The sequence below is a fragment of the Lissotriton vulgaris genome, chromosome 1_1, assembly GCF_964263255.1.
Source record: "Lissotriton vulgaris chromosome 1_1, aLisVul1.2, whole genome shotgun sequence".
NCBI classification, from domain to species: Eukaryota; Metazoa; Chordata; class Amphibia; order Caudata; family Salamandridae; genus Lissotriton; species Lissotriton vulgaris.
In genome coordinates, this window is record NC_141685.1 from 2,079,206,140 (window position 1) to 2,079,232,259 (window position 26,120).

Genomic DNA, 26,120 nt, shown 5'->3' on the forward strand with positions numbered 1-26,120 from the left:
ACCTTTTTTCCAATTCGAAAATCACAAATCTGGCCTCTACTGGATTATATGGGGACGAAGTCTCCTCTTTTAGCTGTTTGTCTCCACTTGCATCGGGAATGGATCCTTTATGTGATGTAGGGATCTGGAAACGTAGGTCTAAATTGTGATGTGGCCGTTGAAGAGGAGCAGAACATTAGCAAAGTAGCGCTACGCGAAGCTACGCGAAGTGCACTTTGCACAACGCGAAGTGCACTTTGCACAACGCGAAGTGCACTTTGCACAAGGCGAAGTGCACTTTGCACAAGGCGAAGTGCACTTTGCACAAGGCGAAGTGCACTTTGCACAAGGCGAAGTGCACTTTGCACAACGCGAAGTGCACTTTGCACAGCGAAGTGCACTTTGCACGCGAAGTGCACTTTGCACAGCGAAGTGCACTTTGCACAGCGAAGTGCACTTTGCACAGCGAAGTGCACTTTGCACAGCGAAGTGCACTTTGCACAGCGAAGTGCACTTTGCACAGCGAAGTGCACTTTGCACAGCGAAGTGCACTTTGCACAGCGAAGTGCACTTCGCACGACGCGAACTTCACGTAGCACTACGCGAACTGCGTAGTAGCATGTTCGCACTGTGCAAGATGCGTTTTCAATGATTGCACAGTGCAGGATGCTTGTCCTCACTGTGCAATCATTGAAAACGGCATCTTGCACCGAGCGAGCTGTAGTTTTCTGCTGCTCGAGTAGATTTTTACTCGAGCTGCAGCTTTCTCAACCCGAACTGGTAGTTTCTCATCGTGAGCGGTCGCGAGCATGCGCAACCACTCGCAATGAGAAACCTGACCTCCCCGCATTGAGAATCTCGCCGGAATGTCATTTTGCTTGCTCGCAGTCGCGAACATGACGTTGAGGACTGCGAAAAAGCAAAAAAAAGACCGCTACGCTACGCTACGTGCAGCTCGCGTAGTGCGAAGTTGCGCAAACTACGCGAGCGTAGCATAGTGCTTCACCCAGAGTTAAACATTAGCCTTCTGGTCTGGTCTTGGATGCCTCAACTAGCTCTGGCAGTGAACCTCCAGACATTGGGATGTGGCAATTTGCCAATTTGTTCTTGCACGTTCAGGCAGATTCTGACCTTAAAAATAAATGTAAATTTTTTTGATCAGATGTCAGCAATCTCAGGCTATTTCAGTTCCAGGTTCTTACTATTAAAGGGGCGGGGGAATGCCTGTAAAACTTTGTGTCTTTTCTCCAATTCTTTGTTGTGCGCTGATGCACAAAGCTTTGCCGATTCAAAAAGTGAGCTTGAATTGCTTACTCCCCGGGGGCCACATATATCCAGAAACAGCTGCCGTTGTTGTTGGATCAATTATTCACTCTGATTCAAAGACAAAACTATAAATTTGGATGGGGCCAACGAAAACCAAGTGCACTGTCATTTACGTTGAATTTGGTCCCATGGAAACAGTTATCCTAAAATACGCATAATCACTTTTCATGATTGCATGTATCACAAAGCCCACTTGGTTTAAGCACCTGTCCCTTATATTCCTAAAGCCAGTCATTGATTGTTTCTTGCTTTGCTTTCCTTGTTTAAACGGGTTTACGGATATGGGAGGATGGGAAGGCAGTCAGTCTACTTTAACCCGTTCAGTGCTTTGAACGTCCAACGGTCGTCGCGTGCACTACCTCGCTAGTGCTGCGCACGACCGTCCGAATCCCGTTAGCGCAATCGAACGTCCGCACTGGGGCGGAATGTTTGCGAGCGCTTAACGGGTTAAGGTTCTTAATTCTTCACCAGAACCAATATAGTGTGCTTTGCTCTTCTGACCCCTTTTCAGACTTTGTCAGATTCATGACCTTCTGGATAGCATACTTTGTATTCACCTCAGCTTTGAAAGCGCTTTGGAGGCGTATTGTAGTATTACATTAAAAAAACACACACATGCACTTAGCAACTTCTTTGGAGTGACTCTCCTTAGATAGAAATGGGACTCTTTTGCCGGAGATAAAAATCTTGAAAGTAGGAGGAAACCACTGATTCGGGCTTTTGAAGAGAGGTTCTCACCGAAGGTATTTCCAATGGTTTGACTTTGGTTGCTTGTTTGGGAGGATCCCCTAATGCCGAGGACTGACTAGCGCAATTCTGTTTTTTATTAGCCTTCACTTTGTTAAAAAAAAATGCTTATTTAGCAGTGGATACTTGTCTAGCAGTTCCTCAGGTTGAATGTAGAGCTCACCGTCTGATGATCGAGATGTGAGTCAGTCAGACGTCATCATCGTAAGACACAGTAGAACAGGCACATGATCTAATGAACTCGGAAGTCACAAATATATGTTGAAGATGGATGATAGAGGAGCCCTGTAAGACCCCACACTAAATAATAAAATGGTTTTAATGTAAAGTTAATGAGTGAAGTAACCTTCAAAGGAAGTTGTGAACAAGGCAGCAACAGTGCCAGCAATTGTGACTAAACTTGGTCTCCAGGGTAAAACAATATGACGCCTAGTGTATTGCTGTCATCCACAATGTTCCTTAGTTCATTCACAGCTATCTGCATGGAAGTGTTGTGCACCTGTAATCCGAAATATTTGACTCCTCCAGATATGCGAACTGCTGTTGTGCTGAAATGTTTTGTGCACTTCCAACATGATGAAGAGTGGGATTTAGGCCTCTGTGGTCGGTGCCAGTTATCCCATAAGCTTGAACGTTCTTAGGCCTGGATGCAGATGGCTTTAGGTACATGGGAGCTCATTTCCTCATTACAAGCATGCATAGAACCTCTATTATCCATTGTGTCTTTCACATTTGGATCAACCTACAAGAGTATTGCACAATTTTCCATTTTGCGACAGTGGTGATGGACAAAAGTAATTGTCCATCTGTTTAAATGGATTATTGAGCTCATCTGTGCAAGCCAATTCTACATGGTACCACTCAGTTATATGTTCACTAGTGCAGTCGCTTTTAGACCAACTTGCAGATGCAGCAACAGTGAGTGATGCAAGATACATGCAGGCTTCTTCCCTTTCTTTTCTTTTTTTTTTTAACAATACTTCAAACAATAGAACACACAATAGCTTTTTTGAAGCCCTCCTTGTGAATGCACTTCTGAAAATGCACTCCCACAGGTGATTGTTGCAGCCAACAGTTCTATGAGAGCTGCAGGCTGCAGTAGTATTGCCAAAGCACTTAGCTGACAGCTGCTTGTTAAAGCTCTGCTGGGTTTCACATTCATTTTGTGTGCCTCCATCCAATGTTGCAGTAAGAGATGCAGAAGAGCTTCAAGGCAAGCAGGAGTGCCTTATTGTATGAATATGCAGCAGACTCTCCTTCTTCCTTAGTAGTTATGTTCTGGCAGTACCCCCGCGCTAAATTCCATCAGAGGCTGAGATCATAAATCAAAGCAAAAGTTGATCAAAATTCTAGATAACAAGATTTTTTCTTAAACAACCAAGTTTTAGGTTGCTTCCTAAAAACTGATTCTGAGGTCTCCTGTCTTGGGTATATAGGAGGAAAAGGCCATCTTTTAGCTGCCAAGTACATAAAATAGATACCTTCAAAGCGTTTCCTGTTAAATTTAGGGATGCAGACCAGCCCAGTTCCGGCTGATCTTAGACTGCGCGTGGGATTATAGGGGTGTATCATGGGGCATAGGTATTTCGGGTCCGTACCTTGCAGTGTCCTGTGGACATAACACATGGCTTTGAAGGAGATCCTCTCCTCAGTAGGGAGCTAATGGAGAATCTCCAGAGCAGTCCCTGTTGAAGAGAATCTAGGGATGTTTAGAAGCATTCGAGCTGCAGATTTTTGCACCCGTTGGGATTATATATATGCTCCTTTTTGGTCACCCTAGATATAGGACATTACAGTAGTCCAGTCTAGATGTCACAAGTGCGTGTACCACTGTCTTTCTAACATCGTCTGGGATAAGTCCTAGGATTTTCTTCAGCATCTTTAACATCCTAAAGCAGCTACTTGTAAGGGGGTGAAACTTTATCAGACAAGGATAGGGTGGAGTTAAACTAAACTCAAAGATTTTTAAATGCCTCACTTGGAGCGGGAGGAAATCCTAACAACATAGGCCACCACCTTGAGGACCAGATGGAGGGTTGCTTTCCTACAACTAGAATGTCAGTTTTGCAAGCATTAAACCTGAGGCAACTATTTCATCCAGTTAGCCATGTCCTCCATGCAGAGCTTAAAATCCTCTGCTGCTTTGCCATTTTCCTGGGCAAAGGTGAGGATCAGCTACGTGCCATCTGCATATGACACTACCTGAACCTCCTGTTTGCTCAACAGATCTGCCAATGACTGCATATATAGATTAAACTGGGTCGGTCTTAAGGCGGAGCCCTTAGGCACGCCCTGTTTCAAATGTTGAATAGATTAGACATGGGGTTGCGGGGTAGTTTGAAAAGTGTTACCCTCCAGAAAGCTCGCCAGCCAGCCCAAGACCTTACTTCCTATACCTGCCTGGTGTAGTCTGTCAAGTAGCAGGCCATGAGAAACCGTGTAAAAGGCGGCACTTAGGTCAAGCATGACTAGAGCCCCCTTTTGACCATCATTAGCAATTTTACGTGGTAGGGCAGGCCTGTATCTTGAAGCGTAGGTGTTCCATCAGGTCTGTGGGCTCGTCGGGGAATTTGTTTAGCCGGAGGGTGGATTTATGGACGATGGCTATTCACCCCCGCTCCCCCTCCTGAAACCCCACAGGACGGGTGGGGCGGTCATTCTGGGAGATTTTGTATACTTGGAGAATGGCGATAGCAGAGTCCAGTCACAAGGTGGTGTTGGTCCAGGTTTCAGTCAAGAATGCGTGAGGTGAAAGGGAACTGCCAGAATTCAAACCTACATTTGTCCATACTGTCTTTTGTAATTGGTAAGGGCAGACATACTAATGGCTCAAGGATGTTATGGTGCAAAATAGAATGCTGCATGGTCTGGGGGTTGGATCACTCCCAATAGAGAAAACCGCAGGCTTCATGCACTGCATTGACTCTGGTCACTTTAGCAGTCCCTTTCATGATAACCCGCATGCATGGGGGCATGCAGTCTTCCATGTTCACCACGATAGGAAGGTTGCAGCATTGACCGGCATCACCAGTTCAGAGATAGTGTTGGCAGCCTCCCTCAGAGTTCCAGCTTAGGTGCTTCATTGTGGCTCACTCTGACCACTTCCTCTCCACAATATGCTCCAGTCAGTCCATTTAGCTCTTCTGTGACTAAGGAAGCATCTTGTCATTAGCCCCCCATGCCCCTCAATAATGCCAGAGTGTTTTGTCTCTTTGGTTAATCTTTGGTCAACTGTGTCCCCAACAACATTCCCACAGACAGATGAAATCCCAGGTCTGCCACCTGAGCCATTAGTAATGGGGTTTTCTGCAATTCCCCCATACTAATGAATTCTGATCAGTCTCAGGCTTTCACTGCTGTCTTAGAAACATGTATGACTAATCCTGAATGTTATCCACTTCTGTAAACCTAGTGTCTGACTCCTTGTCTGACCTCTTCTATTGACTGCTCTATAATTGTGCACTCGATCTAATACTTCAGTTCCAGGACTGTATATAACCTTCATGCTTTAATATCTAATCCTTAGTATTGCGGTTTGTTGATATTTACTAATATCTTGATGTGCCTTGGTGATACTTTTTGAATCTTTGTCTATTCTAAGACCTTATGGTTTGCTGAGCTTTACTCCCCCATGTAAACTCTTGTGTCTCACTCATAGTGTCCAGATTGCTGTGTTTATAGCAAACCAAGATAGATTGGTCTCTCGAGGCTTCCGTTGCCATGAGTACTCTAAAAAAAAAAAAAAACAGTTGTACATGCTTTACTGCTGGGTTTTTAAGTATTCCTCCTTCTTACTGCTTGGTGATAATGGTCTGTATTCACTTAGATGTTTAGGTCTGCCTGTTAAGTTCTCCCTGAGCGCATGCCTTGAAAACGTATTGCAGAGAGTGACCTTTGAATAGTGTCCTTTCAGCTATTGGCTTGTTTGTGTCCGCCTCCTTCACCCATTGCTTGGTTGACATGTCTTTCATACTTGGTTAGCCACAGGAATATTGCAACGTTGGTTACGCACACACTCTGAAGCGGTAAGCTTCCAACACTGCAACCAGGAAGTGTTGGCAGACATCTTGGGACTCGGCTGAAGCAGAGTTCCAGAAAAGTGAAGAAGAAAGAAAATGGGGTAGAGTAGGAACCTTTTTTTTATTTATTTGCTGTGGACTCCTGGGTGGATCCTTTTTAGGTCTCGCCCCGCCGAACGCGCGCTAAGCGCGTTCTCGCAGCGAGAACTATAGCTGCCGGCTCAGCCGACAACGAGGGGAAACAAGAGCTGGCCACGCGCCCAGCATGGTCTATGGCAGCGGCAGATTGCGACGCGCACCTTGGGATTGGGTTGCGCACGTGAGCTTCTACCGTAGACAGCTCACGTCGCCCGGCCCAATCCCAAGGCGAGCGTCGGAATCCGACTCTGCCAGGAACCTCCTGGGCGTTCCTTCGGCTGACGGAGGGGCTGCTTCACCCTCTTCCTCTAATGCCCCTGGCCTTTGAAGTGTACGGTGACTCATGCTGACTTCTCTCGAACACCAATCCGACGCCTGCCATGTCCGCGCCTTTATTTATTTATTAACACTGGAGCTTTCAAACCCCTCCCACCTCCCAAAACAGCATGCCTGCACCTTTATTCATTTAATAACACTTGTTATCTGTGCGTTTTCCTTTTCCGCTAATGAAAGCCGAGCAGCGTGACCAGATACAGCAGAGTGAGCGGGGGAAGTGGGAGGCAGCTCGCCCGGGTGCGTGTGGCAAAACATGGATCCCCATTAAATGCGGGCTGCAGCAGCAGGCTCTGATGGCAACACTTCCAGGTTGAGAAGCTTTGTGAGGCTCAGACCGCTGATTGGTGCGAGGGCTGACAGCACCGGTCGTGCTGCTGCTGTGCGTGTGTATTTACCGGGATTCCTGCCAGTACCCAAACCCCTTAGAGACGAGCCGTGCGGACAGCAGGGAATCCGCACATGAAAGGGAATTTCTGTTTTTTTCTACTGCCGAATTAGCACGTAGGTTTAGCAATCCCACGCGCTCATATCCGGCAGAAAATCACAACTTTAAGAAGAAATGGTGGATGTGAGCTCTGTCACTGCCTTATACACTCACTCAGCAGATGTATGCTTCGCTGGCTTTCCACATTAACGCATTCCACCTTATGTTTACGGAGATAAGTCCATTAAAGGTACAGATAAAGATTCTTGCACAGGCAGTGCTGTTTTTGCAGTGTTATTGAATGTTTATTGCCAGGTTGGTGTGATTGTTTTGTCTCGCCTGGGAAAGGGCTGACATAGAAAGAATCCTCCACACCCATGCCATGTCAACTTTCCCGGCAGGTTTCAAAGTGACACATTCTTAGCGTGGAGGGTTTGGTACAAGTGGCTGCGTTTACACCCATAGCATGAAGAAATACCTTGTTTTTTTAACACTTTTTTTCTGATGTATAAAAAGATGAAATTCATGTTTATAATTCTGTTTCGTATATGTGGACGTGTGTACCTATATTGGTATTTGTTATTCAGCCAATTCACTGACAGACTTTACTTTTCGAGGCATTCTGTGTGGTGCCTCGCGTGGGAGCTCACGTTGTAGCTGTCACAGAGCCTCACAGACTGTTTGACATCAGCATGTATTTGTAAAATGAAATGCGTATTGCCCGTCCACAACAAAAGTGCTGTGCTTTTCGCCTCTGCTAGTTTATGGCTGTTGCTCGGGCTGTGATTACTGATCTTTGTTACAACCAGTTGCATCCTGGATTGACAGCCTGCCTCCGGCATATGAACTGAGAATGGCCTGCTGTTAAGAATAGAAAAGGGAGAGCATCTGGACCAGAGGCCTTCTTAGACTGGAGGCCATCGCCCAGGGACTTGTCGAGCAGGCTTTGTGCTGGTTGTCTCTTAAGACATGGCTGTGTTGGGGGTTTTGAACAATGTCTGCAAGGTCTAACATGCCATCTGTTTTTTAATGACCACAGCAGTGTCAGGGTGGTCTAAAAAATACACTGCATGATGATGAGTGAAGATGTTTCAGTTAATCTTACAAACTGGAACATTATCTGGCTCCCATTGTATTTGGCCCTTATGTCATCACAGAAGATAGCCAACCACATGCAAAATCTTAGTCCCGCCCTGGGGTTACTTGTGCACCCTTCCAGTTGGGGCACGGCCAGCAGTTAAAACTGGATGGTGTCCTTAGGCATGGGCCCACAACTCATGTGCATGTATTTGATCTATTTCTGAAATGGTGTAGCCCAGCTAAAATGATTGAATGGAATACTATTCCAAACTATTCCCGAGTTTATGAATGAATATTCATAATCTTGAAATTAATTTGTCTCCCTAAATGAAAACACCCCTCAACCAAAATATGGAGCGTTTGACCTTAACTCTAGAAGAGCTCAAGCTGCACCTCACCACTGAGTACCATCAAGGGCTTAGTGCATCTGGGGCTGTTTGTGTTAATGTGTTCATGGGATGTGGCTTGGTAGTAGTAGTTCGGTGGACTGCCACCTATTGGTCAGGCCGTGACTGATTCGTTTATGGTTGGTCCTGTTCAGATATGGCACAGATGGATCCTACTACAGGCCAACCTCTGTGACTGAGCATTGTCTGTACCATGAGGCAACACTTTTGCCTGTCATATCCCAGCAGCCTTCCTGACAGAAATTGCCAATTGAGGATGTGTCTTAACGGCTAGAGCGGCCGACTTAGTAGCTGGGGAACCGGGTTCGAGTCTCGGCTCGGCTCAAACATCCTGTGATTCTGGGCAAATTACTTTATCTCCCCGTGACTAAAAAAATGAATGCGTCTGGTGCTCGTGTAAAGCAGTTCGGGTCGAGTTCGCGCTAATAAAATAAGAGCCCAAACCCTGCCTTCACCACCAAAGATCTGGGCGCACTGCCAGCGGTGGTAAGTGAGGGGTCATTGCCGCCTTTAAATCTTAGATTACGTCATCGAATATCCTCCTTGCATGCTGAAGGCAAGTGAATGCTCCTGCTACGTTTTCATCTGGACCGGTTTACTTCACATTTACTTATGGTTGAACGTATATAACGCAAAACGTTTCCTTTGAGCTGTGGCCACCGTTCAGCGGGGTAAAAATATTTGCGTAATTAGAGAAAAAAGATCGTGGCTCCGGATCGCTACTTACCCATTTGAAGGGTCGAGGGTGAACAGAGGGATTGAAATCCTTTTGAAGGTTGAAATTCTATTTCCACTCGGCTGGAGACCTCGATATACTACATGTACAAAACATAAACCTAATTCCTCCGAAAACTTAAGTGCCTGAGCAGCAGCCCCATTCCCAGATATCAGCTGCACCCTGTACAAGCTGCACAATAAAATCCAATAGACACTCCACATGTCGATCAAGTGCATACGGGAATCAGCTTCAGCCAAAGATGCAATGTGCCTTAGCGATCCACTGCAATCTTTACCATGTGATTAATGGACACCTGACACTACAATTCGAAAACAGTGACTGCACCCAAGGGGCCTGCTCCACACGTCTTCTCTACCCCTAACCCCACAGCGTTTGAGAAACACCCACCCTGCCCAAATTTACCATACTTCCCATCCCAGGGAATCTACTACTTCCGCTTTTTATAACCCTCTGCGCAATTGGGATCAGCTCCCCCACACCTAATGGGGTCCATTTCCCAAAGAGGTCCAATCCAATGAATGATATCACAGTCCTACCCCAAAAGAGCCTCTTCACTCCCGCCTGAATGCAATATTTTTTTGCACTCAAGCCAGTAGGCCTCTTTCGCCACACATCCAAAGATACATTGCCGCCTTTTTAGGTCTCGCCCTGGCGAAACATTAAACTTTAACAAAACAAATATACAATCTTTACATATTTATTTACAAAAAACAAAATAGCCACTTGCAAATCATCTTCATGCGCCAATACAGAGTTTGCAAAAAAATTCATGCAACACATTGTCATATAAAGTGCCAATAACTCAAACTTTAATGCTGCAAGACCTATTGCATTGCAAATGCTTGTTTCTAAAGTGCCCGGTTGGGCAATATCCTGGGGGCATGGTAAAAATAGAGGAAGGGGAGCTCAGTAGTTCCGTCCCCCCCCTCTCGGGCTATTCAAAGCCCCGGGGATTGCCACCTCCCTGGGGCACAAATGTCCTAATAAAATAATGCGGGATACAACACCATATCATAATGTCAGCAGAGCAGCTGCCTACCATAAGGTAACCCTACACACTATACAGCTAGATGATGATTTCCTAGTAGATGCACTTAGATCCCAAAAATTAGCTCAGTCGCTCTATATGCTTAAAACCATGTTTTCCTCTACACAAGACCTATTTAAGTAACCTGCTAAATCTAGGGTAGTCCCCCTTAGAATTGAAAAAGTACAAAGCATGACCATTGCACCCTGAATATATTAAGGGCCAAGTTACACCAGATTTATTAGGTGTGCACACAGCAGGAAAAGGGCAAATTCGCAGGCCACAGGAGATGTCCCTCCTGCCGATAAGGAGCGTAAGAAATATGATGCCGCATGAAAGCTTGTCGAAGCACAAGCAGCCAATGACGTGCGCATTGCAAATTCAGCAGATGCATTTCATCCAATGTGGCACACTGTAACACCTCCCTGTCCAATACCAACAACATGGTACTCGATTAGTATAAGAGGGCAGGACTATCTCTAATGTCACTGTACAGTGCGCCCTGGACTCTACAGACACAAGCGCCTGCGAGGTTAACACCAGAGTCTTTATCAGACCCCATGCACTGCTTAGAGCCTCCAGTTTGAAACAGGAAGTGCAACCACACCTGCTAAATTTGCCATTTGATGGACAAAATATCTTTAGTCCCCAGGTGGATGAAATGTTGGAAAAGTTAAAAAAAAATGAGAAACACACTGCTAAGATAGTGATGGGACCTACAAATCTACTAACACCGTAGTTCCTTTTGTAGGGGCCAATACAAGGGTGCAGCCAGAGGGGGGGTTCGTCCACTGATTCTGGCACTGCTCATAAACGACAGGGCTCACATCCAAGTAAGTTTATCAGAAGTTCCTACTATAGATCAAACTGCAGAAATAGAGGTGGAGGCCTTGCAACCGCTACCAAAAGACCCACCTCTCCAAAACTGTGACCACCACATATAACACCAGTTGGGGCGAAAGGTTACAAAATGTCTATCCACATTGGCAGCACATCACCACAAACTAATTGATACTATCAATAATAAAAAATAGATATACCCTCGAACTCAAGGAGACGCCACCCACAATACTACCAAAAACGCAAAATATGCCACAAGAACATCTTAATCTTTTACAGGACGAGGTCCAATTTCTCCTTCAAAAAGGTACCATTGAGGTTGTACCTTAACAACATTGGGGACACTGAGTATACTCCTGTATTTTCTCATCCCCAAAAAGGACAAAGCATTAAGACCCATCCTAGATCTGAGGCCACTCAATAGTTACATCTCCTCCGAACACTTTCACATGGGCACACCACAGCACTGCTACAGCAAGGAGTTTTATTGCCTGCATTAGACCTCAAAGACTCATACTTCCATATTCCCATACACCCAGTGCATCACCATTATCTCAGTTTCCAGCTCAAAGGCCAACACTACCAATTTAAAGTGCTACCCTTCGGCTCACTGTAGTTCCAAGGGTGTTCGCCAAATGCCTTGCAGTAATGGCAGTTCATCTCATAAGGGAAGGAACTACCAGTAGTGTCTTCAGGACACTCAACAGGTTATCGACCTTCTGAACAAACGGTGATTTAGCCTAAACATACTAAAGTCTCAAATGAAAACCCTACAAATTCAACACATCCTAGGTGTAGCACTTAATTCAGTCATAGCCAAAGCCTATCCCAGTCCAGAAAGAGTGGAAAAGTTCACACAGACATTGCCTCTTTTTCAAACACCAACTGAACTCACAGTAAAGGTATTGATGTTTTCCTGCTTAGCCATAGTACCACATGCTCTCCTACATATGCAACATCTTCAGTGCACTCTGCAATCTTTATGGCCTTCTGTGGATGGGCATCTAGAAGATCTAGCATTGGTAGGGCCAGCGACTCATCGCTCTCTGGAGTGGTCGAACAGCAGCAACTTGTTGCAGGATCAGCCCTTCAAGGCCCCACTTCTGAAAGCCACCATCATTACAGACTCATCCCTTCAATGATCGGGAGCACAACTGCAGGATCTTGCAGTTCACGGTCTATGGACATTATCTAAGAGACGTGTACGTATCCGTCATCTAGAGCTTCTAGCAATGCAACTAGGCATCAAAGCTTTTTGCAGTAACCAATACCAGAAGGTAGTACTGGTCTGCACATACAATATAACTGCAATGCATTCTATTAAAAAACTGCCATCCCTCCTCACAGCTATCCCTCCTATCAGCGCGCATCTAGCACTGCTCAGTCTCTCACAAAATCCTCCTCCTAGAAGAATACCTGCCTGGGGTGAACATTTTTGCAGATATGCTTAGCAGGACACATCAGCAGGTACATGAGTGGGAGATCAACCTACCACTACTCCACTCTTACTTCAGAAGTTGGGGGACACCAGACATAGACTTGTTTGCCAGTCAGCTCAAAGCCAATGCCAAAATTTTGATTTCAGGTTCCCTTACCCTCAATCCAAGGGCAATGCCCTATGGATGAATTGGTCAGGAGTATTTGCCTACTCTTTTCCTCCTCTCCCACTCATTCCATATGAGGTACAAAAGTTAATACAAACCTCTCTAACACTAATCGTAATAGCCCCAACATGGGGACAGGAAGCATGGTTCACAACCCTACTGTAACGTTCTATAGTGCCAAATGAGAAACTACCTCTTTGGCCATATCTATTGACGCAGGATCAAGGAAAGGTAATGCATCCCAATCCCAGGCAGCTAAATTAAGGGATTTGGCTCCCGAAATCCGAGAATGTGGGCATCTAAATGTACCAATAGAATGTATGGACATCCTTAAACCTGTAGGCCTACAACTAGAGCATGCTACACTGCAAAATGGAAACGGTTTGTACATTACTGTACTAATAAACAAATTCTAGTTTTAGCACCCACAGTACAGTACCTTATAGGATATCTCTTCCATCGGCAGCAAGCGGTGCTCGCTTGCACGTCTGACAGATTATACTTAGCAGCCCTAGCTGCCTCCATGCGGAACAGGCTACACATGTCCATATGTAAAGTGCCAGTAATCAAAGCATTCATGGAAGCACTCGTTTTATCCCACGTTCCACTCCACCAGCCCTAGCTTGGAACCTAAACAAGGTTTATGGGACCGCCATCCGAACCCCTTCATTCATGTCCGCTTCATTTCTAACGAAGAAAGTTGGAAATCACTACTCTCAGAAGGATAAATGAACTACAGGCACTTGCTCAACAGGAACCTTTATTTAAAATGTTCCAATCAAAGTTAGTTCTAAGAGCTAATCCAAAATTCCTACCCAAGGTGGTCTCAGCCTTTCACACAAGTCAAGCCATAGAACTACCAGTGTTCTTTCCTAACCCGGACACAGTAGCAGAGAAAGCATTCCATACCTTATATGTCAAAAGGGCTATCGTGTTCTGCATTGATGGAACAAAATTATTTAGAAAAACATGAACTTTTTGTCTCCTTTACCAAGCTTCTCCGGGTGGCAACCATATCAAAGGCAGGAATTGGTTGATGGATAGTTGATGCCTTCAAACCCGTTAACAGAAAGTCAAGAGGGTACTTACAGTACCACCTCGGGCTCATTCCACATGTAAACAGGGTGCCACTATGGCTTTTCTAAGAAATATCCCTATAGAGGATATTGGCAGAGCAGCAGCATGGAATAACCCACACACATTCACAAAACACTACTATGTTGATGTCTTCACAGATCAACAAACAAGAGTGGGTCAAGCTGTACTTAAAACACTATTTCAGATGAGTACTTCAACCAATCACTAGCCACCGCCAAGGGGAACACTGCTTTACATTCAATCCTAAGCATATGTCTACGGCCAACATGCTACGAATGGAATGTTACTTACCCTGTAAGCATCTATTGAAGCCTATAGTGTCGTAGATTCATATGCACCCACCCTCCTCCCCGGAAGCTTTTGGTTGTAGTATTTGCTACTATATTTAGCACAGTAAATTACGCAATCACCCTTCTATGCACGTTTCCCTATTTTGCCCCTATATTGCTCCTTTTCTAACGCTCACCCTCTGAGCCAAAAACAATCTAACAGAGGATCCAAGGAACATGCACAATACACAGCGGAGGAGAAGTCACTATACCTCGTTACTCAAAGACTTTTTCAAAGATAAACAACTTGTAATCGTCCAAGCCCAACAGTAGATGGCCGGATAATGCTAAGCATATGAATCTATACCACTACAAGCTACGAATAGATGCTTACAGTGTAAGTAACAAATTCCTTCCCTGTAAGAGGGATTTGACTTGATCATGGAGGCACTACAGGAGCGATGGCCTCAAACCATGGCCCTAATACTAGATTTGTGTATTAGGTTTGACACCTTGAGTTTGGACAACCTATTTAAAGTTCTATCTAGAGTCTGCTTAGGAGCCTGTACTGTCCATGCCATATTCGGAGGATTTTTCTCCACAGCTTACAAGTTGGCAGGGGGGAGGAGGGCCGGGTAACCTCCCTTTCCATTCTGCTCACCCTGGTGATGGATTCCCAAGCAGCTTGCGTTACAAGAGGTGGGATGGACTGGGGAATCAACTTTCGATCCAGTACCCACTCAATTTCACTCTATGCCCAGTATTTCAGTCAAACCACACCAGGATTATTTTGGCACTCATAGGGACTTCCTATATCGCGTCTTTGTTTGCTACAATAGTTTCGATTATTCCTCCTTTTAACAGAGTGATTGAGAATTTCACGTTTTAAATTTGATCATTGGAATTTCGTTTGATTTCTAGCTTTTCTTTCCTGTTTTTGGGGCATGTTAGCATAGTTCCGTGCATTGCACCCTGATCTGTGAAATATTATGATTCTCTGCCTCATAAAGATCGCCATCAACACCCTTTGGTACTGAATATCCTTCTCATTATCAAGGTCTTATAGTAGGTAGTGTCTTCGACATCCATATGGTAGTAAATTACTAATACAGGAAAATAGATAGAAAAATAAAAAAGGATGGCCCCAACATCCTGCTTTCAGCCCTCCCCAGGTCCAGTCTACATCTGAAAGTAGGAAAGTGGCCTCCACCAAAAACTAAACCTCGTCGGCCTCCTCCTCACCCCCTCACCCCCTCCAACCTGTTTCTAGATTAATCTGGTAGGTCTCAAGGTTATGGAGTCTGCTAATTCTAAGCATAGCTAGTTAGTAGAATCAGTGTGAATTTTGTGAAGCAATAACCTAAGTTATTATGGTTAAACACAAACCTGCTATTATATTTGAATACATTTGAGTATTGAAATATATATACAACAAATATTGGTGCCAATCCACAATTAAAACCAATTTAAGATGAAGAGTGTTAGACTTGGCTGTCTCTAGTTGGCAGAGGTATACACTTCTGACAAATAGGGACTCACCTCCTCTAGTCAGGGCAAGGGGATCACACACTTAGATAACCCCTGCTCACCCCCTTGGTAGCTTGGCAAAGCAGACAGGCTTATCTCAGAGGCAGTGCGTTAAGCATTTATGACCACATACAGTAATAAAGTGAATACACTACAAATGGACACAACACAGTAGTATTATAAAAATAAGGATTTTTATATAAGGCTTAGCACAAAACCAAATAACGACAAAAATATACCACAATCCTAATAAATACTCTTGGAAGGAAAAAATAATAGTTCAAGTGTAGTTTCTTCTTAGCACAAAGTCTTTAGTAACAAAAATAATTCTTCTTCTTTAAGTCACAGTTCTTGGCCACAATGTAACCCACACAGGAGTCACACGACGTCGAGGCAAAGTTAATCCAAAGGTTCGGCGTCGACCCCGAGGAGCGCTACGTCGAGCCCGGAGTCACACGGAACCCCCACAAGACAGTACCTTGGAAAAGCGAAGCACACGATGATTAGCGGCGTCAAGATGTCCGGCGTCGATCGGGCCTCGGAGTCGGGGCGATCTGCAGCGGCGTCGACAGATGTCAGGCAGGATCAGCGCTCCCGAGGCGAAGCAGGATACGGCGTCGTCGTCTATGTCGATGATGATGTTGCAAGAGTGAGCAGCGGACACAGCGTCGAGAGGGCTCGGGTCGATGCAATCAGCGGCGGTGTCGACACAGGGTCACTTGGAGCTGGAGCCGAACTCGCTACTCACTGGCGTCTATCGGGGCCGGCGGCGAGGAAGCGGGATGCTGGAGCCGTTATTCACGATGTCGAGCTGGATTCGGCGGCGTCCGTCGGCGTCGAGATTGCTGGATTCTTCAGAGGTGCTGGATTTTCAGGTTCCAGCAACAAGCACTTTTAGCAAATAAATAAAAGTCCTTTAGCCCTGTGACTTCAACAGGAAGCTGGCACTCTTCCAGCCCTTGGAGATTTCCTTGGCCAAGTTTGAGAGTACACACTCAGTTCCTCTCTCCTGGTTCCTTGGCAAAAATAAAGAAGCAACTGCAGGATTCCCCCCAGCAAACAGCACTCTGGCAGAAGGGGTAGGCAAGTCCTTGGATCAGCAGGCTTCTTGTCCTTGGTTCAGGGTTCCTTGTCAGAAGTGATCTAAAGTATTGGTTCAGGGGTCCTTCTCTTATACCCCTTTTTGGCTTTGATCCCTTTGTCCATGCAGGGGAATTCCCCTCATCCTGGATTTGTGGTGGGTGTAGCCAGGCAGAGGCACCTGGCCTATTCACTGTGCAGGGCAGGGTCCTCAGACGCCCAGCAGGAGTTGGAGCCAGTATTGTCACTGGCAGGAGCAGAGCTATCAGTCGCCCGGCAGGAGGTGGAGCCAGCATTGTATCAGGCAGGGCAGGCTATCAGGAACTACTCTCCTTGCAAATGCACTACTCACCCCACACTGACTCCTTCAGAACTCTGGAGCCACCCAGCCCCTGTCACACACACACACCAAACCAGCAGAAACCAGTAATAGTTAGACAAGAAAATAGCCACTTTCTAAAAGTGCTATTTTCAAACCCAGAGTCCAAAAACCATCCATACAAACGGATGCGTTATTAAACCCTGAGTTCAGGAATACCAAACTCGACATTGCACCATGCTCCCCGAGCCAGCCAGGATTATAGCATTAATAACCCCGGCAGCCAATCCTAACTTATGGAGAGCAGGTAACCTTACAATAGTGAAAAACGAATATGGCTGTAATTCACTATTAGGACATGCCAACCTAGTCAGGCTTGTCCTACCTTATGCTTACAACGCACCCTGCCCGTGGGCCTACCATAGGGGTGACTAACATGAAGTTAAGGGAAGGTTTAGGGACTGGCAAGTAGGTGTACTTGCGCAGTCTGCGTGACAGTACCAGACTGCACGTAGGTCTAGCAATGGCAGACCTTTTAGTCATACTTTTACTAGGCCGCTCTTGTGGGTGGCACAACATGTGCTGCAAGCCCACGAGCAGCATTTGTATTTACAAGCCCTGGCACTCCTGGTGCACTAGACTAGGGACTGCCAGTAAACCAAATAAGCCAAACATGGAATTCAATCAATACAGTAGTTTTACATAGGGAGCACTTGCACTGTGGCACTGATCAGCAGTGGCACAGTGCCCAAAGCAATATACCAGCAAAAATATCATAAACAGAGGAGGCAAACAGAAAAAAAATGGAGGAGAGACTCAGGCCAATGATGTCAGGTCTAACAAAGAGCATGATACCGGTTTGGCAGAATTGATGCATCAATGTTTAGGTTAGGCCACTGACCTATAAATAATTGGCCTTGGGTTATAATGTGTCAAACGTTGACGTTTATATTAACACTAAGGCAGTGATCTGAGAGAGCAGATTCTTCCCATTACAGATTGATTGAGTTTCACGTGTCCATCTCTCTCCCTCGAATGTTGGCCTGGAAAGTGTGTAGCTCTGTACGGTCCGGTTCGGTATATGGCCTTCAGTGATTGGTGATGTTGAATTGGATTGGACCCACAAAAGTGACCTTCACAACATGCTCCTGGATCTTAATGCGTCTTAACTTAATGAGTTTCAGTAATTCACTGTGATTCCCTACATTTTATTCGATCATGCAGAGTGAAATTGTGCATCGTCTCAGATTATAGTATAATCCTGTCATCAGCATTATTCTACAGCGTTCCAATTAAGTCCTTGTAAGAACTTAAAAGAATACACATAGGGCCTTATTGTTATTATAATCAACATGTTTTAAGTGATTATAACTGATTTTAATTAATCCAACAATAAGTTTATACTACAGGGCAGTCCTGTGCAATTGAAAAGAGTCCAGAGAAGGCATTTCTCAGACTCTCCTCCTGCCAATCATATCCAGGCAGTGGGAAGATTCTTCGGGAAGGACGTGACAATTTACCCAGTGGTTGTGTCTCGAGGGACCGTCATAAAATGCAAAAGTAAACCGATTTTAAGTCAATGTGGGTGTTTTTTGGTGAAAAATAAACTTTTATGATAAATATCGGCTGGTCGAACCTGCATCTATTTATCAGCAAAAAATCCAGAATTTGCCCTACCATGCGAATTTTGGTGAAATGAGCACCAAATATGTGCATGTTATTCCCAGAAACTTGTAATTTGTTTGAGGTTATCATGTCCTATTATTTTCGGTGGACTCTGATTCGCAAAGCTTTTTAAGTTTTTAGATTGTTTGTGGCGTGTGTATTTATGTGTGACATTTCTTTCTTTCCGGACACAACCATGCATTTTCAGGGGAATTGGTGTGGCTGTTCCTCTTTTGTTTGAGCACCTCAGAACACTATTTAAAAATAATTTTGTGGTTAGCTGTGCAAACACCTATTCGGGCCAGCAACCTTGGTGAATATTCAGAAGTGTCTGGTTGCCTCGTTATGTCTGCGCACAATGTGCATAACACAATTTTAATGAGCCACAGTTTAATTTGGTGCTTCTCCATATTCTGTATGTTATTCCATATTAATTCATACATTACAATGTTCTAACAATTCAGATATGACCCCCTTTTCTACACTCCAGTTCAGCTAGCTAAATCTGTGGCCCCAAGTAGTACCTCCCAGTCTTTAATCCAGCCAGGCTAGCTTTAATCCAGTTCCAGTGAGGAACAGGGTTAAAAGTGATTTTACATATGACTGAGTCTGAACTGGGGTGGCAAAGTGACCTAAAGAATGATGATGAATTCAATCCAGATCTGTGACTGGGTGGGAGTGTCTGAAAAGTTTCGGCTCTCCGTCAATCATCTCTTTGTGTTTGCTTTGTTTGCCCTAAATTGGCAGGGTATGCCCGGACGTGGGTCCCTTGCTCACTTTGCCACTGGATTCAAGCTAGCCTGGCTGATGACTGGTGTTACCCCGAAACTGGTCCAGGGAAGACCTAGCTTGGCAGTTTGTGCTGGATTGTTCACATGAGGAATATGACTGTGTCTGAACTGGGTGTCAGGAGATGTAGCCTGCAGGGCTTTGGGATCCTGGTCATGGACCCCATTTTCTCATCTTCCACTGGTTTTACACTGGAGTTATCCAGGGCTTTTTCTCCACCAGGGACATTTGTTCTGTTTTTGTTCTTGTTGAGTCTTTATTTTTCTACAGGGGTGCTTACATTTGCAATTCTCCCAGCATACATGGTTTATCTTTGATTTGTGGGGATTCTCTGCTTTGTATGTTTTTTTTTTTAAAGCGATCTTTCCAAAGATTTCAGCCCTGAGAGCCAACACCGATAGATGATACACTATGACTTGTCCCCAGGACACACTGAGAGTTATCATTTTCAATGTTAAAGTGCTAAATTATCCTATTAACAGACCAGCTACATTCTCCTATCTTGAACAGTCTAAGGACGATTTATGTGTACTGTAGGAGACTCAATTGGGTTCGAGTGATTGGCATAGGCTCAAGACTAAGACTCTTCCCCCAGCAAAACTTCCTGGCACGCAAGACTGCAGGAGTAGCAATACTTTTTCCACGCTCTTTTTGAGGGAAAATAGGGGTAAAAATAGTAGAGATTAGGGGCCATCTCCTTGTTACTGGATTAACATGGGGCCACTCATTTTAGTTTTAGGGTCCATCTATGCGCCAAATGAAGGGCTGGAACAGTTTATAACAAGAGCAGTAGCAGAGGCTTTCACAGCACAAGTATGGTGGGTGTTGATTGGAGGAGATCTCAACTTGGTGTTTCACAACGATTTAGATATCTCCGCCCCCAGATTGTGTTTTATGGCTCCAGGAGATGGGCCTGAGGGATCTTTGGTGCGAATGTAACCCATAGATGACTTTCCACTCCCACGCACATAAACCTTACGCTCTCCTAAACTATTTCTTGTGCTCCAGGGATCTTCAGATGGTAGCCACAACCGTTGAAATAGAAACTCTGTTTCTTTCGGATCATTCTGCCGTTCTTTTCGATCTAAAGCTCTCTGGACCTGTTGGTTCCTCCAGACCGTGGCACTTGAGGGAGTCTCTCCCTCAGAGACCGACTGTCGTCCACCAGATACAGAACGCAATTTCGTATTATTTAAGGGTCAATGACAACGGGATACCCCATGTCCTTGGTCTGGGACGCTCTATAAGCAGTTATAAGGGGAGACTTCATAGCAATCTCAGCGTCAGACAAAAAATTGAGGAAAGCTAAAAAGACACAATTGTGGCCGCAGGTGAGGAAGTTGGAGCGCATTCATCCTTGAACTTGGGCTCCGAGGATTGAGCAGCAATTGGAAGCCACTTGGAAACCGCTCGCGGGGTTAGATCTTGATGGTGCGGAGTACTCCCTACTTTGGCTTAAACATTCATTCTATGTAGGGGGGAATAAATATGGGAGGCTGCTGGATAATAAACTCTGGACTCGGTGTCAAAAGGCCGGGGTTGACTCCAAATTGACTAAGGAGTGTAACCTCGTTGAAGGGGATGGGCCCATCTGTGCTCCGTTCAGGGAATTCTATAAGGAACTTTATTCAGCTCAAACTCTTCCTGAACAGACCCAAACGCACTACTTGTGTGCTTCCAATATGTCTCACCTGACCGATTAAGCTTCTGGGTCTGAGACCCCTATTAAAACAGAGGAAGTCATAGCGGCCATCTCGAGGCAGAAGATCCTTAAATCCCCTGGTCCAAATGGCCTCCTGGCAACTTTTTATAAGGTTTTCTGGGCCTCCTTTCTTACCAGGGTCTATATTTCTTATAATGGCCCAGCCTCACTCCTGCCTTCAATGACAAAGGTGTCAATAGTAGTCATTGCTAAGCCTTGCAACTTTTAAATGTCACTGTTGGTCCTATCACCCCATCTCCTTGCTAAATGAAATGTCAACGCTAAACTATTCACCGGCATCCTTGCAGGCTGTCTTGCCCCCTCGATGTCAGGTTTACTGGCCTTGGACTAGGCTAGTTTTATTCCCCAGAGGCATTGTGCAGACCATATAAAGAGAATCCTACACCTCCTAGATCAGGCTTGGTGCTCTGAAAGGGAATTTGTGCTCCTCTATCGATGCTGAAGCTTTCAATCGTGTACACTGGCCTTATCTAGCCCAGACGCTAGTTAGTTTCTGCTTTGGAGAGCGGTTCCGTGGCTGGATTTTGAGTAATTATGGTGACTCCAAGGCATAAGTTAGTTAATGGTACCAGTTCTGCCCTGTTCCCTATATGAAGAAGCACACATCAGGGGTGTCCTGTGTCGCCCGTGTTTGCACTCTACTTGGAGCCGTTTGCCTAAAGGGTGAGAGCTAGTCCTAATATAACTGTAGTATGTTATATTTTTGGGCAGAGGAGCGTGTCATCACACTGTATGCTGATGATGCTATTGTTTGGTTAGATGACCCATAAAAAGCTTTGCCTCACTTTCTAAGGGAGGTGAGATTGTTTGGATAGGCCTCTGGTTTTCATATTCACATAACTAAATTCCAAGCACTTCGCTTGTCCTCCTTGCCTGACTTCATGGCCCATCTGACCAGAGAATACTCGATTCAATGACAAAGGGTTCAGTCTTATATCTGGGAATTCAGCTATCCTAGATGCGGAAAGGGACTAAAAATCTTAACTACCAAGCCTCCGTCAAGAAGGTGAAAGCCGACGTTGCCCATTGGAAACTGTATCCCCGTCTTTATTGAGACTGGTGGCAGCCCTAAAAATGACTGTTCGCTAGGGGATTCTCTGTTTGTTCCAGACTCTCCCCCTTTGGCCTCCGTGAGGAGGGATACAATCTTTACAAGATTAACTTAAGGGTTTTGTTTGGCTCGATGGACGCCCTCGCATGAAACGCAAACTTATCTGCCGCCCGCCTTGGGAGGTAGCTTTGGGCTTCCCTAGCCTCCTCCATTACTTCTACGTGTTACAGCACTGCTGCCTGTTTGAGTGGTCTCGTTTAGAGTCTAAAAAGCCATGGTTGTTCATGGACCGAGTTATAGCGGGTGCCTCTCTGTGGAAGGTCCCATTTTTGCCTCCCACTCTTCTCCCGGTAGGCCTTCATCAATCTTCGATTACTGTTTCAATCCTGAAGACGTGGAATGGTCCGGCGGTTCAAGGGGGTCTCTTATCGTTCCCTTAACCCCCCCTCCCCGTAGTAAGGAACCTGGATTTCTCTCCGGCGTTAGATGGAACTTTATTTCAGGAATGTCAATGGGAGGTATGTCTAGAGGACATTTCTTTGATTTAGAGGGCCCCATATCTTTCGACAAGAAGCAAGCAGATGTGGTTAACTCAAAGAATGAAAAGTTCAGTTACATACAGATTAGAAATTGGCTTAAGCAGCCTTCGCTTAAGGAAGCTGCACAAGGGCATCTCGCAACATTTGAAAAATGGAGTATTACAAAAACCAGACAAACCTCAATTTACAGAACTTTACGATATATTGCTACCTGACTCGTCCAGACAGAAGTCCCCGGCACAGGCAAGATGAGGCTGAGCTTAGTAGACCGTTGACAACTAAAGAATGCCAGAATATTTACCATTGAGCACTTCATACCTCCAGCAGTATCGTGGAGATGGAAACTGCCATGAAAATAGTCACATACTAGTACTAGACCCATCTCCTTTTACACAGGGATAACCGCCTACACGCAGTAACGAATGCTGGAGACTGTGTGGCTTGAGTGGGGCCCTTTCACATGGTCTGGGATTGACAGATATAGACACCCATTTAAACACTCGGATCCCTATATTCCAGACAGACACCATTTTGGGACTTCCCAACCCACTTGCCTATCCTCATAAGTGTCGCAGGGATAGACTCATTAGCCTAGCACTTGGAGCAGTGCATCAAGCTATTCTGGCGCTTTGGGGAACAAATGGAGTACTGACTAGGCAGAACTGGCTACATCGCATTTAGCATGTGCTCGGTATGGAAAGTCTCGCTTCCTCGAGTTCACTGAATTTACTTACTCTAAATACCTGGGACTGCTCTGACTCAGAGCCTCGTCATGCTCCTCAGGCATAGAACCCACCAAAGTAATTTATTTGTGGCTTGTTGACACTTTCGCTGTATGATTTTTTGCTTTGCACCAGGGCGGGTATCGTGTGGGAGGTAGTTTTGTTTATCTAACTATTGCACTTTGATATGGCGATGTTATCCACGGTATTGCGCAGTTTGATTGAAATACATCTTTCCACTGATTAAGTCTTGCAACAAAAAAAACAAGCGTTTACAATGCAATAGGTCTCGCATTAGGAAAGTTTGAGCTATTGGTATTGTGAATGGCAATGTTTTTATTTATGTGTTGGTTTTGAAAATAGCGAAATTAATACCTTTGGCATTTACAATGGCAATAGTTTTAACTTTTGCAAATGTGACACCTATAGCATTTGTAATGCAATATGTGTTGTATTTACGTGACTTTGATGTATTCATATTACAAATAACAATGGCTTTCATTTTTTTAAATAATTAATACTTAAATAAAAGTTATTGTAATTTGTAATGGCAATAGCTTAAACTTTTGTAAACAACTTTTGTGAATATGTTCAGTGTATTTTATTGTGACGAATACAAGAACAGAAGTGAAATATTAACATCTTTTTTGTGACATTTGTAATAAAGCTTGAAACATTGAAGAACTTATTTTAACCATTTGATAGAGTGAGGGCGATAGAGTGAGGGCGATAGAGTGAGGGCGATAGAGTGAGGGCGATAGAGTGAGGGCGATAGAGTGAGGGCGATAGAGTGAGGGCGATAGAGTGAGGGCGATAGAGTGAGGGCGATAGAGTGAGGGCGATAGAGTGAGGGCGATAGAGTGAGGGCGATAGAGTGAGGGCGATAGAGTGAGGGCGATAGAGTGAGGGCGATAGAGTGAGGGCGATAGAGTGAGGGCGATAGAGTGAGGGAGATAGAGTGAGGGAGATAGAGTGAGGGCGATAGAGTGAGGGCGGGCGATAGAGTGAGGGCGGGCGATAGAGTGAGGGCGGGCGATAGAGTGAGGGCGGGCGATAGAGTGAGGGCGGGCGATAGAGTGAGGGCGGGCGATAGAGTGAGTGCGGGCGATAGATAGATAGAAGGCGGGCGATAGATAGATAGAGGGCGGGCGATAGATAGATAGAGGGCGGGCGATAGAGTGAGGGCGGGCGATAGATAGATAGATAGAGTGAGGGCGGGCGATAGATAGATAGATAGAGTGAGGGCGGGCGATAGATAGATAGATAGAGTGAGGGCGGGCGATAGATAGATAGATAGATAGATAGAGTGCGGGCGATAGATAGATAGATAGATAGATAGAGTGCGGGCGATAGATAGATAGATAGATAGATAGAGTGCGGGCGATAGATAGATAGATAGATAGATAGAGTGCGGGCGATAGATAGATAGATAGATAGATAGAGTGCGGGCGATAGATAGATAGATAGATAGATAGATAGAGTGCGGGCGATAGATAGATAGATAGATAGATAGATAGAGTGCGGGCGATAGATAGATAGATAGATAGAGTGGCCAGAGAGCAGACAGAGTGGATGTATATTGCTTATTGGCTATGCGGATGGTTTTTGTAGTTTGAACAAAGGGTACCAGATGTGGTGGGTTTGTTGGTGCAGCTTATTGACATCTAGATGCATACTGTAGAAAGAGCAGACAAACTGTCTTGCGGCGGGGGGAGGGGGGTCTTTGTATGTGTGCGTGTGTGTGTAGGTGCGCTGGTGTGTGTGTGGGGGGTCTCTGTGTGTGCGTGTAGGTGCGCTGGTGTGTGTGTAGGTGCGGGGGGGGTGTGCCTGTGTATGCGTGTGGCTGTGTATGCGTGTGGTTGTGCGCATGCGTGAATGTGGGTGCGCGTGCACGCAGTTGAATCCAGCCGGAGAGAAGCGCATGGCACTTTCTTGTCCTTATCCCCCCGAGTCAGCTAGCTATAGTTCTCCACCTGGACGCATCCTTCGGATGCGTATTTCCAGGCTCGACCTAACTAGGACAGACTCAAATATGAGGGAGATAAGATGGCTAACAGGGCGTGGCAGTGAAAAGCGGGGTACCCTAATGGGGTCAGTGAGGAGGGCACAAGATGAGCGGACGTGCCCAGTCCTTTGTAAGTGGATACCAACTATTTTGTGTAATTGAGTGTGGTTGTGGGTTGTGAAACACTAACACCTAACACTGGTTTCCTTAGGGATCTGAGGGGCTGTGAATTTCTCTGTATCAAGGCAGCACCTACATTTTTTTAAGCAAACATCTAATTTATTGGGAGAAAGCAGCAGTGCCTAGCTACATAAAATGAGTGCGGGCCATGTCTTGCCTGCCCACTCCTACTTATTGGCATACTTTGCCCAGGAAGGTTCGTTGGGGGCAGGCAAATTACACATAACATAGCCATAATATATTAACAGTGTGAACGGGGACACCCCCCACCCCCTCTTTCATCTCACTAGCCCCTCCCCTTCCTCGCAGCTGCCCAGTGGCCACATGGCCTGTATAAAGCTGGTAAGAAGTCCAAGCATGCATAGCGCCTATAGCTATGTGGCAATCTGTGTGAAGCTGTGTTCTTAGAAATGCTATACACACTACTGACCGGTTATTAGTAGCCATGTATAACAAGAGAACTGACTGCAAGTGCCAAGAAGTTAAG

General features: G+C 45.4%; 1 protein-coding gene across 1 annotated transcript in view; it reads left to right on the top strand.

Annotated features, from left to right (window-relative positions):
* STRAP (serine/threonine kinase receptor associated protein) overlaps positions 1–26,120 on the top strand; it is a 151,667-nt gene that overhangs the window by 48,455 nt on the left and 77,092 nt on the right. The gene's annotated exons all lie outside the window — the stretch shown is intronic.